The following is a 16741-nucleotide window of genomic DNA, read 5'->3' as shown; positions in this document are numbered from 1 at the left end:
AAATACAAAAATTGGCCGGGTTTGGTCATGGGTGCCTGTAGTCCCAGCTACAGGAGGCTGAGGCAGAATCGCTTGAACCGGGGAGGCAGAGGTTGCAGTGAGCCGAGATGACACCACTGCACTCCAGCCTGAGCGACAAGAGCAAAACTCCATCTAAAAAAAAAAAACGGAGTATCAACATCTAGCACAATGCTGGGCACAAAGGATGAACTGATGGACTCGGAAGGCCAGGGAGACTGTCCTCATGCAGACCCACGCCTGGGCCGGAGGGCTGGCACCTGGCTCTTTAGAGCAGCCCTGGCTAGCTTTGCCGGAGTCAAGGCCCCTGGCTGGCTGCTCGTCTTCCCTTGGAGATGACTGTCGGCCTGCTTGCCTTGGAGATGACTGTCGTCCTGCTTGCCTTGGAGATGACTGTCGGCCTGCTTGCCTTGGCCTGCTCCCAGCAGCTCTTACTACCAACTCTACAGACTCCTGGGTGGCATTCACCCAGGAGTGCTCACTCAGTGTTCAAGCATGACCTGTTTCCTCAGGTCCTCCTACCACCCACTACTAGCCTCTTGAACTGGATTAGTCCTTGCTTTCCCAACAAGGACCACTGTATGACTGACCCACAGTATCTTAGCAAGCCAAGCTTTGGGCCAAATGTGTGGCCCAAAGCTCAATCTATGGATATCACATTATGGAGACCATTAATGCTATGGACTGCTGGGCAAGCAATGAGAGAGAGAATGTGAGTAGACTTGGGTTCGAATCCTGGCTCTGCCACTAACGAGCTGTGTGACCCTTACCAGTTGCTGAACTTAGAATCTCAGTTTTCTCATCTGTATATGGGGCTTAAAAAGAAAAAACCCAAACCCTATCTCATAGGGTTACTGTGAAGAGTGAATACTATAGTGCATATTAAGCCTCTGCCTTGTACCCAACACTTGGCAGATTCTCAGTAAGTGTTTCTTCCTTCCCTTCTTTTTTTTCCACCAAGAACTCTCCCAAGTCTAAAAGTCCCTGAGCCTTTGAAACATATGTTCCCTTGTCAAACTGTAACTTGGGAAGGTCAACAAGCTGCTAGGAAGTTTATCTTTCCCAGAGCAGCAAGGATCCCAGGTGACAGAAGCAGCCTCTGTGTCCCATATTACCCTGGAAAAGATCTCTCATTCCCAGTCCAAAGTCCGACTCTGAAGAGAGGGTGTTGTAGGCAATCAGAGTTCATAAATCACACTCGACTAAGTAGATGAAAGCAGGTTCAGTCTGCAGAGACGCTGTGAGCAAACAGAAAGCCCAGAGAGGCCTGGGAATGGCCCCTGGGGCTCAGAGAGAGAGCAGTGACCTGAGAGTAGATGTGTCTGTGAACAACTGGGAGCAAATGGCTTGGCCAGGAATCCTCTGCACTGGGTCAGGGAGGAGCCTGCAGCCTCCCACGCAGACCCCCATGGAAACAGATGGGCAGAACTGAGGGCAGCATTAGCCCTGGCCCTCTTCTTCAGGCAGGTGAAATGGGTCCATTTTGGAGATGCCAAAATGAACAGAAAGAGGAGGATGAGGCAATAGCGTCATCTTCTGTTCATCCTGAGAGGTTCTCGGAGCAAGCAAGGTCCCAGGACCAGCTGCAACATCTTGATTTCTTCTTCTTCTTTTTTTTTTGAGATGGAGTTTTGCTCTGGTGAGTTACCCAGGCTGGAATGCAATGGCGCTATCTCGGCTCACCGCAACGTCCGCCTCCTGGGTTCAAGCAATTCTCCTGCCTCAGCCTCCCAAGTAGCTGGGACTACAGGCACACGCCACCATGCCCAGCTAATTTTTGTATTTTTAGTAGAGACAGGGTTTCACCATATTGACCAGGATGGTCTCGATCTCTTGACCTCGTGATCCACCCGCCTCGGCCTCCCAAAGTGCTGGGATTATAGGCGTGAGCCACCGCACCCGGCCCAACATCTTGATTTCTGAGTGTTTATTTAACATGTTGTTCAGAATGGTTTTTTTATGCCTCGTATCACCTGGCTGCATCTACATTAAGCTAGGAACTTAAAGACTTAAAGATAATATTTCCTTTACAAACTCGATGAGAAACACATCTCTGTGTAATCTGGACATGCCAAGTGAACCCCCAGTGAAAGAAACCACTCTCATTGCAATATAACCTCAGTGTTTTGTCACCCTACCCCTTTCCCTGTTCCTTCTGGGTAAATCTCTTAAGCACACACTAGCAACGGGCAAATATTTGTTGAGTGTCAAATAAGTGGATGGGCTCAATTTGACTTTAAAATGCCCTGCTGTTGTGCAATACAAAGAACCAAATTTGTGATCAGCCCTTTAGCCTGCGGAGCTGATGGGACTACCCGCAGCACCCACGTGGATAACACATAAAAATCTTGGGGAACTGGACACTGAGGGGACGGTACGAGGCCAAGTTGGCCAGCACAGGTCACGTGGGGGTGTCCTGAATTTGCAGGGATGGCTATAGCCCTCTGTCCCTGATAAAGTCCCTAACTCCAGTAAAGTTGAGAAGAAGTGGACACTGAACACACGTCCACTTCCCTTTTTATTATTATTATTTTTTTTGAGATGGAGTCTCCCTCTGCTGCCCACGCCGGAGTACAATGGCACGATCTCCTCTGCTCACTGCAACCTCCGCCTCCCAGGTTCAAGCGATTCTTCTGCTGCAGCCTCCCCAGTAGCTAGAACTACAGGCGGGTGTCATCACCCTCAGCTAATATTTGTATTTTTAGTAGACATGGGTTTTCACCATGTTGGCCAGGCTGGTCTCGAACTCCTGACCTCAGGTAATCCACCCGCCTTGGCTTCCCTAAGTGTTGGGATTACAGGTGTGAGCCACTGCACCCAGCCTACTTCCCCACCTTCTAAACCACCTGGGGGCTTGTCCTTGCTGACCAGTCACTTGGTCGCATGGCCTCTGCAATGCAGAGCAAACTGGAACCAGAGCACCAAAAATGTCCTGCCAGTTTGCCTCCTGGGGTGTGAATGTACATATTGCCTTTCCAGTTCCAGCCCCACGGACTTAACTGATTCAAGCCCTCAGCGTTTTCCTTAACATCGGATATCTCAATAGTGTCCTGGGCCTCCCCGACCCTGATCCTGCTCATCTCTGCTCATCCTTTCCACTTTCTACATCTAGGTCATCGTGTCCCTGCCCGCTCCTGCCTACAGGATGAAGTCCCAACGCCTTGGCGGGGCATTCAAGGTCCTTTGCAATTTAGCCACAACTTACACATCTGTCTTTACCGCCCACATCCAGTGCCTCAGCCACACCTGCCTCCTGCCTGCTAGCACCCTGCTCTTTCATACTTACTGGCCACTGACTGAAAGACCCTTCTTCCTCCTGTTATCTGCTTGGAGGATTGTGGCTGCTCTTTCCAGAACCTGCTCAAATGCTGCTTTCCGTGAAACGGTCTACTATTCCCTGGTAGCTTAGACGGGGCCCTGGTGTTCGCTTAGGCTGGAATACAGTGGCTATTCACAGGTGTGATCGTAGCTCACTGCAGCCTAGAACTTCTAATTGCAAGTAATCCTCCTGCCTCAGCCTCCTGAGTAGCTGTGTCTCCAGGCGCTAGAAAGGGAATGCTTTCTTACGTCTACTCAGCTTGCAATTAATTCCCTTTCCTCCCCCACAATTTCCCAGTCTCCTTCAGCACTTGGCTCCACTATCACCTTTAAATTATTTAAAAATTATTTTTGACATAATTTCAGACTTGCAAGAAAGTTACAGGAACAGCACAAAGAACTCCTGCTGTCTGTCTTTCACCCTGATACCCTACATATTGTTTGCGACATTTATCTTAACTTTCCATCCACCCAACTACCTGCCTATCTAGTTGTTTGTTTGTTTGTTTTTTTTTTTTTTTTGAGACAGGGTCTCACTCGATTGCCCAGGCTGGAGTGCAGTGGTGCTATCTCAGCTTACTGCAACCTTGGCATCCTGGGTTCAAACAATTCTCCCATCTCAGCCTCTGAAGTAGATGGGATTACAGGTATGTGTCATCATGCCTGGCTAATTTTTCTATTTTTGGTAGAGATGTGGTTCTGCCATATTGGCCAGGCTGGTCTTGAACTCCTGACTTCAGGTAATCTGCTTGCCTCTGCTTCCCAAAGTGCTGGGATTACAGGCATGAACCACCAAGCTAGACCCTACCTATCTTTCTAGGTACTGTATCTAGAATCATAATTTTACTTTTTCTGAACTGCTTGTGAGTTACTTTACAATTACTCCCCTCTAGTCCTTTACTGTATAAACCAAGGACACTCTCTTAGGTAAGTATAGATAATAATCAAAATGAGGAAATTAACTTTGGTACCAACTATTTTATCTAGTCCACAGATCTTATTCCGATTTCACAAACTGTCCCAACAAAGTCCTTTTTGTTTTCCTTTTCAGAGATAAGACCTTGCTCTGTTACCCACACTGGAATAAAGTGGCCCAATCATACCTCACCGCAGCCTCAAACTCCTGGCCTCGAGTGATCCTCCGACTTCAGCCTCCAAAAGTGCTGGGTTTTCAGGTGGGAGCCACTGTGCCTGGCCTCAGCGAAGTGCTTCAGAGCAAAAGCAAGCCCCAGATTATACACCACGTTTAGATGTCGCGTCACTTAAGTATCCTTTAATCTAGAACAGTTTCTTCGTCTTTCTTTTTTGTTTTTCATGGCGACCACATTGCTCAAGTGTCTACGCCAGTTGTTTTGTAGAAAGCTCCTCATTTTGGGCTTGTTTGGTATTTCCTTTCGATGAGTTCTTGTTGCAGTAACACGGCAGAACTATCCCAGAGGTAATGCTCCGTTCATCCCAGCATGTCATATCAGGAGGTACGTGATGTCAACTTGGGCCATGTGGCTGATCTGTGGATGTCTGAGTCCGCCCTGGCCCGCGAAGCCATTCTCAAGGCTGGAGAGGGACTCGGCTTGATTCATCCCTGGCATCGCAGTACCTGAGTATTTACAATGGAGGGAAGCGAGGAATAAACACCTATGGAACCCCTCCCAAAATGCCCGGCTCTGTGGTTGCTTCTCATTTAAGATATAATTTATCCTCATTTTACAGGTGTACTCAGTGAAGAGGAATAATTGGCCGAACAGCATTTGACTGGTAACTTGAAGATCCAGACTCAAATTCAGGTCTCTCTGCCACTTCCCATAACACTAATGCCTTGAAATGAATACACCTAGTCAACACCATGCATTACTTTCAATGAATATTTTTTAAAAATTAAACAGAAAAATTGGCTGGGTGAGGTGGCTCATGCCTGTAATCCTAGCACTTTGGGAGGCCGAGGCGGGCGGATCATGAGGTCAGGGGATTGAGACCATCCTGGCTAACACGGTGAAACCTCGTCTCTACTAAAATTGCAAAAAACTAGCCGGGCATGGTGGCATGCGCCTGTAATCCCAGCTACTCAGGAGGCCGAGGCAGGAGAATCGTTTGAACCAGGGAGGCGGAGGTTGCAATGAGCTGAGAGCGTGCTACTGCACTCCAGCCTGGTAACAGAGAGAGACTCCATCTCAAAAAACAAACAAACAAAAAACAATTAAACGGAAAAATCTAACACCAAGATGACCAAGGAACTTAACACCATTGCATATCAGCGAGGATTCATGTTTTTCTTCCTTTTTATTCCTGAATCCCTTCAACAAATATTTATGGTGGGCCTACTGTGTGCCAGATGGCGTTACAGCTAATAGGGACATAAGAGTGAACAAGGAGCTTACATTCTAAATACCAGAAAACCCAACTAAGGTCACTTCAACGAGAAAAAGAATAGCATTAGAGTAGCTCCAGGGTTGGTGAACACAGTGACTCAGAGGTTTCATGGCTAAGGGTTGGGTTCTCTGAGACTCTTTTAGTCTTCTCTTTTAGGCAACGAGGTGTTTGCTTTAGTTTTAAGCGAGACACTCGCAAAGGAAACACAGGGGATGTTCCTGTCGTTGTCCCTTTATACGAGCAAAGAAAGTCTTGCTAGAATCCTCCCAGCTGACTTCCCTTCCACCTCATTAGCCAGAACTATGTCGACCCATGCCTAAATCCACACTTGGCAAGAGGCTTGAGCCAGCACGCCTGGCTTAGGCACTGTGGACTTGCCCCCAGCCCACTCCAGACCACCTCTGAGCTCAGCCTTCTCCAAAGCCTTTGTCATAAAAAGAGCAGGCGAATGCACAAAATTGCAACTTTAAGAAGGAAAGAGGGAAAAGGTTGTTAAATAGGCTACTGACAGTATTTTTCAAACCTCCCCTCTACTGGTTTACCAAATATTGAGACTCTGTGGCTTCTTAGAAACCCTTGTTTATACAAATAAAAATTTCCCTCACTGCTATTCGTTGTATTGAGTTCTGCTTCTTTTGACTTACCGTTAAGTCACACAATGTCTTTCTCTATATATTCCTCTATCTTGTCCCATTCCAAATAAGGTCGCCTTTCCATGAGTATACAGAATCTTAACCAGGAGAAGTTTAAAAAATATTTAATAACTAGTACTTTGATCACTAGTTATTAAATAACTAGTTTAATAACAAAGTACTAGTTTAATAACAGTTCATTGATCACTGCTTCAGGTGGGATCCTGGAGGCCCCTGGGCCAGGCATTAACTGTTTAGTTGCTGGATCGCGGGAGGTTCAGGAGGATCCCAGTAGAGGGGCAGGGGCAGCTTGGAGGATATTCCAGCCCTACTATTTACCAGCTGGTATGAAAGTATTTAACAACTAGTATAACAGTCCCTACGTCACAGGCTGGACGTCAGCGCGAATCTGCATGATGGCCGTTTCCTGTGTGAGTGTAATGACCACAGCTCAATTTTCCCAGCTTCTGCCTCACCGTCAGGCAACTGGGCTGCCTCTGGTTTTAACTGCAATATCAAGCTCACTTCTACACAACTCTATATGTGCTTTTGTTATTTGTATTATGTACTTATAAATATGTATTTCATATTTTGTTTCCTTGGAACATATTCCCCAAAGTGGTATTTCAAGGTCAAAGGGTCTGATCAATTCTATGATTTGACATGGTGATTTAAAAAAGCATTTAACCATAGGTTCAGAGACATCCTTGCCCATTTTTTCACAGACTCCTGCTGCTGGAGAGCTGGCAGGCAGCACAGTATGGTGGAAGGAGGATGGGTGCTGGAGTAAGGGGAGTTGGGCTCAGGTCTGGGCAGTGATTCTGTACTAGAAGTTGGGGACCTGGCAGTGTCTTTGCCTCTGTGAAGCTTGGTTCCCCCAACTGTGAAATGTGAAATGGGGGAAGTGACATTTCTCCCAGCACCAGGCACAGCAGGCATCAGTTGCCCATATCTGTTCCTGATCGTGGCCTGAGACCCTGGCATCCTTGTCACACCCTCACTCTGGCCCACCTTTGTGGAGGGTAGGCTGAGTAACTTGACTTGAACTTGACTTGTCCAAGTGTCAAGGAAGGTGTGGTTTCTGTACCATCAGGAGGTGTGTAGACTGCCATCTCCTGGTGCAAAGTGTTAGTGTCCAGATGACTTGGGGATCAAGCTGCTCTCCCTTGTGTCCGCCTGAAGATCTGCCCCCACAGGGGAAGCTGCAAGAGAAGGAGGGGGAGGTTCTCCCAACAGAGTCTGGCTCTAGGGTCTGGCACTTTAAGGTGATGTCCTCCTCCTACAGTGACACTGGGAGAGAGGAAGATGCTGGGTTTTGAAAGGCTGCTTGTAAATGATGGTGTTTTGGAGACTGTGGAAGCGATGGCAAAATGTATCTTTGCAAAAACAGGAGGTTCAGAGAGGCTGAGAGCAGTGGTCAATCAGTCCACAAATATTTACAGAGCACCTCCCAAGTGGCAGACACATGCTCTGGCAAACGCTGTGGAATAAGACAGGCGGGGTTCCTGCTCTCATTGTCTAGTGGGAAACTTTGGTGATAAGATTAATTCTTATTTAAGTGCTATGCTTTCTTTTATTTATTTAGTGGCAGATAAACAGAAAAGTAAAAGTAATTTAAACCATAATATTTTGCCTAACACTACAGCTGTTTTTATTTCAATACCTTCCAGCCCTTGCAGATGTGTATGCACACTTTTAACAGAGCTATAATCATAATGCATATGTGATCCTGAAGTTTGATGTATTTGATAATAAACATCTCTACATTGCTATCGATCTTTATAATTATCCTTATCGCTGTACAAGAGGCAAATGTGTGGCTGTATCAAAATCTATATAGCAATTTTCTCAAGTTTAGACTTTTTTTTTTTGCTATAATAGATATTGCTGATGTTGACTTCTTTATGCAGATTTCTTTGTTTTTTGAGATGGTGTCTCGCTCTATTACCCAGGCTGGAGTGCAGTGGTGCGATCTTGGCTCACTGCAACCTCTGTCTCCCGGTTTCAAGTGATTCTCCTGCCTCAGCCTCCTGAGTAGCTGGGATTACAAGAGCCTGCCATCATGTGCAGCTAATTTTTGTATTTTTAGTAGAGATGGGGTTTCACCATGTTGGCCAGGCTGGTCTTGAACTCCTGAGCTCAGGTGATTACTTGCTTTGGATTCCCAAAGTTCTGGGGTTACAGGCGTGAGCTACTGTACTGGCTTCTTTATGCAGATTTTTATTGCATTACTTCCGAATAACCATGGATATAGTTCTTCCTGTGTGTTTCCATATTACTTCCCAGAGGAACTATTACTAATTTCCAATGCCACCAATATTGTATCAGGAAATCAATTTTGCTTCAACATCAGGTACATTGAATATTGTTGCTTTACGGCATTTTTGAAAATATTTTAAAATAGAGTCCTAAATTTGCCTTGTGCAACATATCTTTGGATGCCAGCAGCAGGCAGTTTCTGTTTTTTTTTTGGCACACATGCTATTTATAATTGCTCTTGTGTGAATGTCTGTTTATATTGTGGTTAAAAATTTGAATTAGTCCCTTGTTTGATGGCTTTTCTTAAAAGAAAGAAAAGCAATAGAAGATTGCATTATTGTAGCCCAGAGGATCAGAATGGTACATACGGTGTTACTCACTGGGTTAATAACTCTCTCTCTGGAATCTTCCCAAGAAAGCTCAGCTGTTCCAACATCTAGAGGGCAAGTCTCTGCTGCTGCCCACAACTGCTAGGCGAGAAAAGTGATTCTGTAACACCCTCGGTGTGCTTGACTCAGTTATGGAAATGGCCTTAATTCTCAGTGTTTATGAAGAAGAATTGGACACCAGCCCAGGTTACAATAATGCAAATGAAAAGTATGCGACTGGAGAGTTAACTTGTTTCCCAGTGACTCAGAAAAATGCGTGGCATCCTTGAGTGTCTCAGCTGGGCAAAGGCCTCTTCAGATATGGCCCAAAGCAGAGAAGTGAACTGGCTTGCTGAAGCTCACACAGCAAGCCAGAGGACGGCTAAACCCCCAGCTGGCATCCAAGTTAAATGAGCCTGGGATTCTCTCCTTCCGGCCTTCCTCTCCTCTCCGTGTCTTCTTCTCCCACTCATGGACCGCCTCCTCCCAGCCTACATAATTACCATAGCACGCTCTGGGAGTGCCTTCTGCACTGGGAGTAGGTTTCCTTTTCCTGCATACCCTCCAACAAGACCTCTGAGCCTTTCTCTCTGGGAATTCAAAGTACTGTGCCACACGGTGTCCTATGCAGTAGCTAAAATATTTTGCCAGCACACAAGACCTTCTCAAAAAAGACTGCAGATGTTAGAAGCTGGGCCTGTGTGAGGGTGGGAGATCTTGACTTTGCCAGAAAGGCTTTTTGATTTAAAACCTCACCAGGCACAGTGGCTCACTCTGTATTCCCAGCACTTTGGGGGGCTGAGGTGGGTGGATCAACTGAGGTCAGGAGTTCGAGACCAGCCTGACCAACCTGGTGAAACCCCGTCTCTACTAAAAACACAAAATTAGCCAGGCATGGTGGTGCATGCTTGTAATCCCAGCTACTTGGGAGGCTGAGGCAGAAAAATTGCTTGAACCTGGGAGGTAGAGTTTGCAGTAAGCCGAGATCACACCATTGCACTCCAGCCTGGGCAACAAGAGCAAAACTCCATCTAAACAAACAAACAAACAAACAAACAAAAAAACACCTCATTACTATTTTCTGTGATGATTAGATGGAGAAAAGAACTAACATTTACTGTGTAGTAGGCACTACCTCCCTTAATTTCCTAAAAACACCTATGAAGTCAGAGTTTTGGAAATGGAGGTTCAAAGAGGTTAGGGAACTTGATCAGCTCCCACAGCTATGATGTTGCTAATCCACTGGCTCTGGAAGGATCGGTCAGGATCACCTGGCAGGGAGGGGCTTTTTCAGACTGGTACTCACATACGTTTCCCAGTGAGAGCAGCTGCAGCCTATGGTGCTCCAGGCAGGACATCACCCCGCAGACATCCTGGTCTGGACAAGGGTCAACAAACGGATGAGGTATGGCAGGAGCTAGAAATCCACAGGGAGGGTTTGTGATAAAGCCAAAGAAACTAGCATCTGGAAAGTTCCTTCGGGAAGAAAAAAAGAGAAGAATCCTAAAGATTGAGACAAGGGGAGTGGAACTCAAGGCCAGAGAAGACAGAGGCTTGGTGGGTGGGAGGGTGCAAGGGGGCAGGGCCCAGGACAGGCTGACCTATTCCCAGGAAGGATGCGGGGCTTGGGAGGATGTGACAGGGCTTGGGACAGGGAGGGGCACCCAGGCAGAATATCAGTCTACCACACTTGGAACAGGCAGGGTGCAGCTGAGCTGGAAGGAGCACTTGACCCGGAGATTTAAGACCCAGTTCTGGCTGTGTAGCCTCAAATCAAGTCACATCAGCTGTCTGTGACTTGGTTTCTTTCTTATTAAACATAGGCATAAAAATAATCTCTGCTGCCTCTCAGTGCGATTATGGGAATTGACTGAGTTAACTCATGTAAAAGTGTTTTATAAACTGTGAAACACCATACAAATGTCACAGAAGGATTATTAGACAGAGCAGTAAGTTCTAATTCATTATTATTCAGAATTCCAGCAACTCAGCTTATTCTTGGCTGCGTTTTATTGATAAGGCAGCATCTGATGCCCATTGAGATTCTGCTCTTTAAAGCCTGGCACAGAACGAGGCCTCTGTGTTAGACCCCTCCCCACCCCAGCTCCTTTGTCCTGATGTTCTTACACCCTCAGTCCAGCTAGGATAGATCTCAGCTCCATAGAAAATTCTCTCCATATAGGGTCTGACTGCCCTTGAAAAAAACCTCTCATTCTCTCTCTCTCTTTTTTTTTTTTTTTGAGACTGAGTTTCGCTCTTGTTACCCAGGCTGGAGTGCAATGGCACGATCTCTGCTCACTGCAACCTCCGCCTCCTGGGTTCAGGCAATTCTCCTCCCTCAGCCTCTTGAGTAGCTGGGATTACAGGCACACGCCACCATGCCCAGCTAAGTTTTTGTATTTTTAGTAGAGACGGGGTTTCACCATGTTGACCAGGATGGTCTTGATCTCTTGACCTCGTGATCCACCTGCCTCGGCCTCCCAAAGTGCTGGAATTACAGGCTTGAGCCACCGTGCCCGGCCAACTCTCATTCTTAACAAATGCTTTTGGTGAAAACTTCATTCATACAAGAATATATATATATACACACACAATGTGTAAGTACAGGTTAAGGAATAACAATTGAACAAACCATACACTAAACTTTAGAAAAAAATACTATCAGTGCCTGCAAAGCTCCTATTGTCCTTCCCTCATACATTCTCTTCACTCTTCTATTCTTGGTTTTGCATTAATCTTTCTCTTGCTTTTTAGTTTTTTGAGACAGGGTCTCACTCTGTCACCCAGGCTGGAGTGCAGTGGTGTGATCGTGGCTCACTGCACCCTCAATCTCCCAGCTCAACTGATCCTCCCACCTTAGCCTCCCTGGTGGCTGGGACCACAGGCACATTCCACCATACCTGGCCACTTTTTTATTTTTATTTTTAAAGATGCAGTTTCACTATGTTACCCAGGCAGGTCCCAAACTCCTGGGCTCAAGCAATTCTGCCTCAGCCTCTCAAAGTGCTGGGATTACAGGCATCAGCCACTGAGTTCAGCTTCTCTTACTTTTTAGGAAAACCTTCACCTTATATATATTATTCCTAGTTTTTCTTGTCTCTTAACTTTTATCCGGGGATCCTACTGTAAGTATACTTTTATATCTTGCTTTTTGCATCTGTGGTCTCCCTGTGTTGGTGGATGCAGCTGTAGTTCATTCATTTTCACAGCTATATAGTATTCCATTGTGGGAATATGTTAAAATGTATTCTTTCTACAGCAAATGGACATTTGAGTTGTTTCTGATTTGGGACTGTTTTAAACCATGCTTGTTTAGGTCTCCTGTTGCCTATGTATGACAGTTAATGTTTATCTAGAGATGGAATTACTGAGTCATAAGGTATGCAAGTCTAATTTTATCAGATAAGGCCAAACTATTCCAAGTGGTTGTACCAATCAACTCTCCCACCAACCGTGTATGGGAAATCTTTGTTCTGCGTCCCTGCCCCTGCTTGATATTGCCTGTGTTTTAAATTCCTGCCAGCCTGGTGGCTGTGGAATTGTATCTAATTTTCATTTTAGTTTGCATTTCCCTTATTACTAAGCAGGCTGAGCATTTTTTTTATATGTTGGTGGTCTTTTTGTATTTCTTCATCCCTGAAATGCCTGTTCATGTCTTTTCCCCATTGAAAAAACTAAACTGCTCATTTTTATTGATTTGTGGAAGTTTTCAAAATAGATTCTGGACAGGACTTCTTTGCCTGCTGTATGCGTTACAGTGATCCAGTCCAGTCTCTGGCCCAGCTTCTCACTCTCTGTGTTACGTTTTTTATGACTAGACGTTCTTAATTTGAGTGTGGTTGCCCTTCCTCTTTTCCTTGCACTTTTGGTGTCTTGTTTAAAAAGTGATATATTTTTTTTAACCTGAGGCCCTAAAGACAATCTGGATTTTCTTCTAAAAGTTTCAACATTCCAAATGTCTTTCTTGGGACTGCTCTGCCTGCTGAGCTCCTGAATCTTTCCACAAAATGCTTCTGCAAGCCAGAGGCTGTTTCTATTCTAGTGGGCCTCCTCTCTGCACAGAGGGCCCCGAGTTCTGCCAAGTGCTCAGAGAAAGGCTCCATTGAGGAGGCAGGCGGCTCTCCACGGCCGCCTGTGTCCCGCGTTCTATGCCGGCTGCGGGTCCCTAGGAGGCGCCTTTGCTCCAGGCCTGGAGCTCCCTCCGGAGACTCTTCTGCGCCCGGCTCCCGCCCAGGGTGCCCTTCCCTCCTACAGGCGGCGCGGGGGGGGGGGGGGCGGCATCTCCTCTGCGTGGAGCCAGGATCTCTGCTTGGGGCCACCGCCCTTGGGCCTCGCTAGCCTCGTCCTGTCCCTGATCGCTGGGGCTGGGCCTCTTCCCATTCCTGCTCCCCTAGTCCTGCTTTCAAATCTACCCTCCCGCCTCCTGCTCGGACGCCTTTCTTGGAATCCTCTTGATTCCTTCGTTCTTGTCTTTTAGGGAGGCCCCACAGCAGCATCTTTTATGGGTCAGATGCTGCTGGGGTTTCAACCTACCCCAAAAGGTTGCAGCATGTAACTGAGGAAACTGCAGGCTTCCCAAAGGATCAGACACCAGGGAGCCACAAAAGTTACAAAACCCGAAAGGGGCACCGCGTGTTTGAATGTTAGAGTTTGCCTGACCTTTTCAGCTCCACCGGTTAATGGCTGGCTCCACAGTTTCCTCTTTCCTCAGTTTTCTTATCTAGAGGACCGAGTTGATAATCATTGCCTTGCCGTTTTTGTAAGGATAAAATAAGATAACTTGGGGAAGGTTCATGGTGCCTGACACATAATAGGAACCCACAAATATTTGTTTCCCTTTGTCTTAGCTTGAGACCCCAGAACGCACAGCCAGAGGCTGAGCTTAGGCACAAATGCTTCCTTGTCTGGCTTCATCTCAGGGAAGCAAGAGAGGTGGAAAAAGAGAAATGAGGGAGGCAGCAGGAAGCACAGATCCAGACTGACATGGAGCGGGCAGAGCAAGTCAGGGGCCATGCGGGGTTTCTCTGGAGAAGCCGCATGGAGACCCTGGAGGAGAGGAGAGCACTCTACCTGCCTGTGCCTGCCCACCTCCTATCTCTCATTAGTCAAAGTTTCCATACGGGAGGTTGAGTCCCTTGCATTCTAGGCTGTTTCACTTGGAACCCTTCTGAAGAGACTCCTGGGGAAGCCTCAGGTGGGGGTGCCTGAGAGACTGCAGCTCCTGTTGTAGTGGAAGGGATGGGAGCCACGCCACATGCTGACCCTTGTCCTTGGGGGAGCCTGAGACAGCTAGTGGTATTAGCAGATGTGGTGATGGTGGTGGCTGTTAGGGCTCCATGACAGGGACAGTGTGAGTTACCAATACACTCTGGCCAAGAAGCAGGGTGAGAGGCCCACGTACGAGATGGGAGATGTAGGTGTGCTGAGTGGATCTGTGGCGTGTGTAGACTGCATTTGGTACACCTGTCACTTTTCCTGTGTTCATGTGAGCACTGCTTCCCAGGACATTGAACACCAGGCACATTCACATTCATCGAATACCAATAGGGGTACAGGGATGAATGAAGCAGGCATCAGGTCTGTGGTTTCATGCACTAAACAAATACTATATTTCAGAAGGATGGGGTGTTTTTGCTCACATTGTTGTCCAGTGCAGGTCAGAGATTCTCCTGCGTGGCTCTCCTCCATGCAGTGACTCAGGGATCCTGGCTGCCTTCGTCTTCTGAAACCATCGCCTATACCTTCCCGGTCACTGTGAAAGGAGCAGAGAGGATTGAAGGCTCGCATGAGAGCTTTAAGAGCCACATGATTTCTGCCTACATTTTCTTTGTCGGAATTCAAGTTCAAACCCAATGTAATAGCTAAGGAGTCCAGGAAAAGTAGTTTTCCTGTATTTCTAGGAGGAGGAAACAGCATAGGAAAACACAGCATTACCTCTACCACAGAATAAAGAGAAGTTAAGGTATGACCTCTATGTCAGAGGACCTCAGAATCTAGCTAGGAAGAAAGAGCAACTCAAAGGAAAAGTTGAGTAACAACACATGATTGCAAATGCTGTGTCAACAGTATTCTGAAATTAGCAATAATAAAAAAAATAGGCTGGGCACAGTGGCTCATGCCTGTAATCTCAGCACTTTAGGAGGCTGAGGCAGGAGGATTTCTCGAGTCCAGGAGTTTGAGACCAGCCTGGACAACATGGTGAAAACATATCTCTACTAAAAATACAAAATTAGCAGGGCCTGGTGGTACACACCTGTAATTCCAGCTACTTAGGAGGCTAAAGCACAAGAATCACTTGAACCCGGGAGGTGGAGGTTGCTGTGAGCCAAGATTGCACCACTGCACTCCAGCCTGGGTGACAGACTAAGACTCCATCTCCAAAAAAAAAAAAAAAAAAAATACTATAAGAGTTCAAAAGGACCAAGAATGGACCAAAATAGTTAGATCAGCGTTTATGGAGAAGGTAGGACTTGAATTGGGTTTTGAAGGACTGGTAAGATTTAACCACAGAACAGGAACTATCCTGCAGGTGGGGGGAGCAGCATAAAGCAATGGTCACACTGGAGAAGGCCGGAAGAGTTAACCCCGGTAGAGCACAAGCACTAAGGAGTCTCTTGACTGCTGGCCAAGGAAGAGGTTTCTATGGAAGGACTGGGGTGGAGTAAGGGAGGGCTGGACAACAGACAGAGAGGCTTCCCAGCAATTTGCCTCCCTGTCCCTGCTTAAGTATTTTGGTGTCTTAGCAACCAGAATGGCTTCATCAGTGCTTGTAGGCTGAACATCTGCCCTGCGTTAAAGACTTATGATGGCTGAGAATGGAAAGACAGGTTGGAACTAAATTGTGATGGATTTCGAGTATCAGCATGTTTGGGACTTCCAAAACAGAGATGAACATCATTTATTTTCGCAGACCAAGCTTACAGACACCTCCTCCCAATAATAGCCAATAGTAAACACATGGTTACACAGAAACAAACGACAGTGTGCTCCTGTGGTAGGATACTCTGTAATCATAATCATTAAACTCCAACTTTCGAAGACTTTTAATGATAGAATAAGTGAAAAAATAGAAAACTATAGAGCATAAAATCAATGTAGCAATGAAGAAATATTAAAATATCAAGACTAAAAGAATAAACATCTAACTGGAAATGTGGTTACTTTTTAATTTTTAAATTGACAAAAATTGTATGTATCAGTTACAACATGTTGTTTTATGTATAATTATTTTAAAAAATAAATATGCATAATTATGTTATTCAAAAAACAAATACATATAATTGTTATAAAAACATAATTAAATATGTAGAGTTATGTTATTTTTGGATGGTAGTACTATCATTGATGTTTCTTTTCATCAAGGTTTTTATGTTTTTGACTTTTTCTATAAAGAACACATTACTTTATAGTGAAAAATATATAATAAATGTTATTCCTCGAAAGCAAAGTATAAACATGCACAGTTTGGTACAGTGGTTGCCTTTTCCACCGTTTTATTCTTTCTTGCAGGTGAATCCCATTCTCGTGTTTGCAATATCTGAGAGCTGGATGTCCACATGATGCCATCCACAGTAGCTGAGCACCTTCTGTCCCTGGGATCTCAGACTCTGCCTGCCACAGAGCAGACAACCCGAAAACCCTCCTCACTGGCTATCATCATTCCTGAAAGGTCTTCAGGTGTGTCCGTAATTCCAGCAATTCACAGAGTGAATCTACACCAGAAAAGCACATAACTACCATGAGCATAAGGTGTGGGAGTGCCGAGGACTGACCATAGAA

At 46.0% G+C, this 16741-nt stretch overlaps 1 long non-coding RNA gene across 2 annotated transcripts in view; it reads right to left on the bottom strand.

Moving 5' to 3' along the window:
- LOC118144779 (uncharacterized) overlaps positions 1–16741 on the bottom strand; it is a 66006-nt gene that overhangs the window by 12932 nt on the left and 36333 nt on the right. For both annotated transcript variants that reach the window (XR_013520696.1, XR_008474154.2), the window contains exons 2-4: positions 14602–14714; positions 10269–10438; positions 4440–4933 (exon numbers count right to left, since the gene is read on the bottom strand). This is a non-coding gene — a long non-coding RNA (uncharacterized LOC118144779). The remainder of the gene's footprint in view (positions 1–4439; positions 4934–10268; positions 10439–14601; positions 14715–16741) is intronic.

This window comes from Callithrix jacchus, chromosome 8, assembly GCF_049354715.1.
Source record: "Callithrix jacchus isolate 240 chromosome 8, calJac240_pri, whole genome shotgun sequence".
In the NCBI taxonomy this organism is placed as follows: domain Eukaryota; kingdom Metazoa; phylum Chordata; class Mammalia; order Primates; family Cebidae; genus Callithrix; species Callithrix jacchus.
The sequence above is the reverse complement of the archived record's forward strand: the minus strand, read 5'-3'. Positions and strand labels throughout refer to the sequence as shown.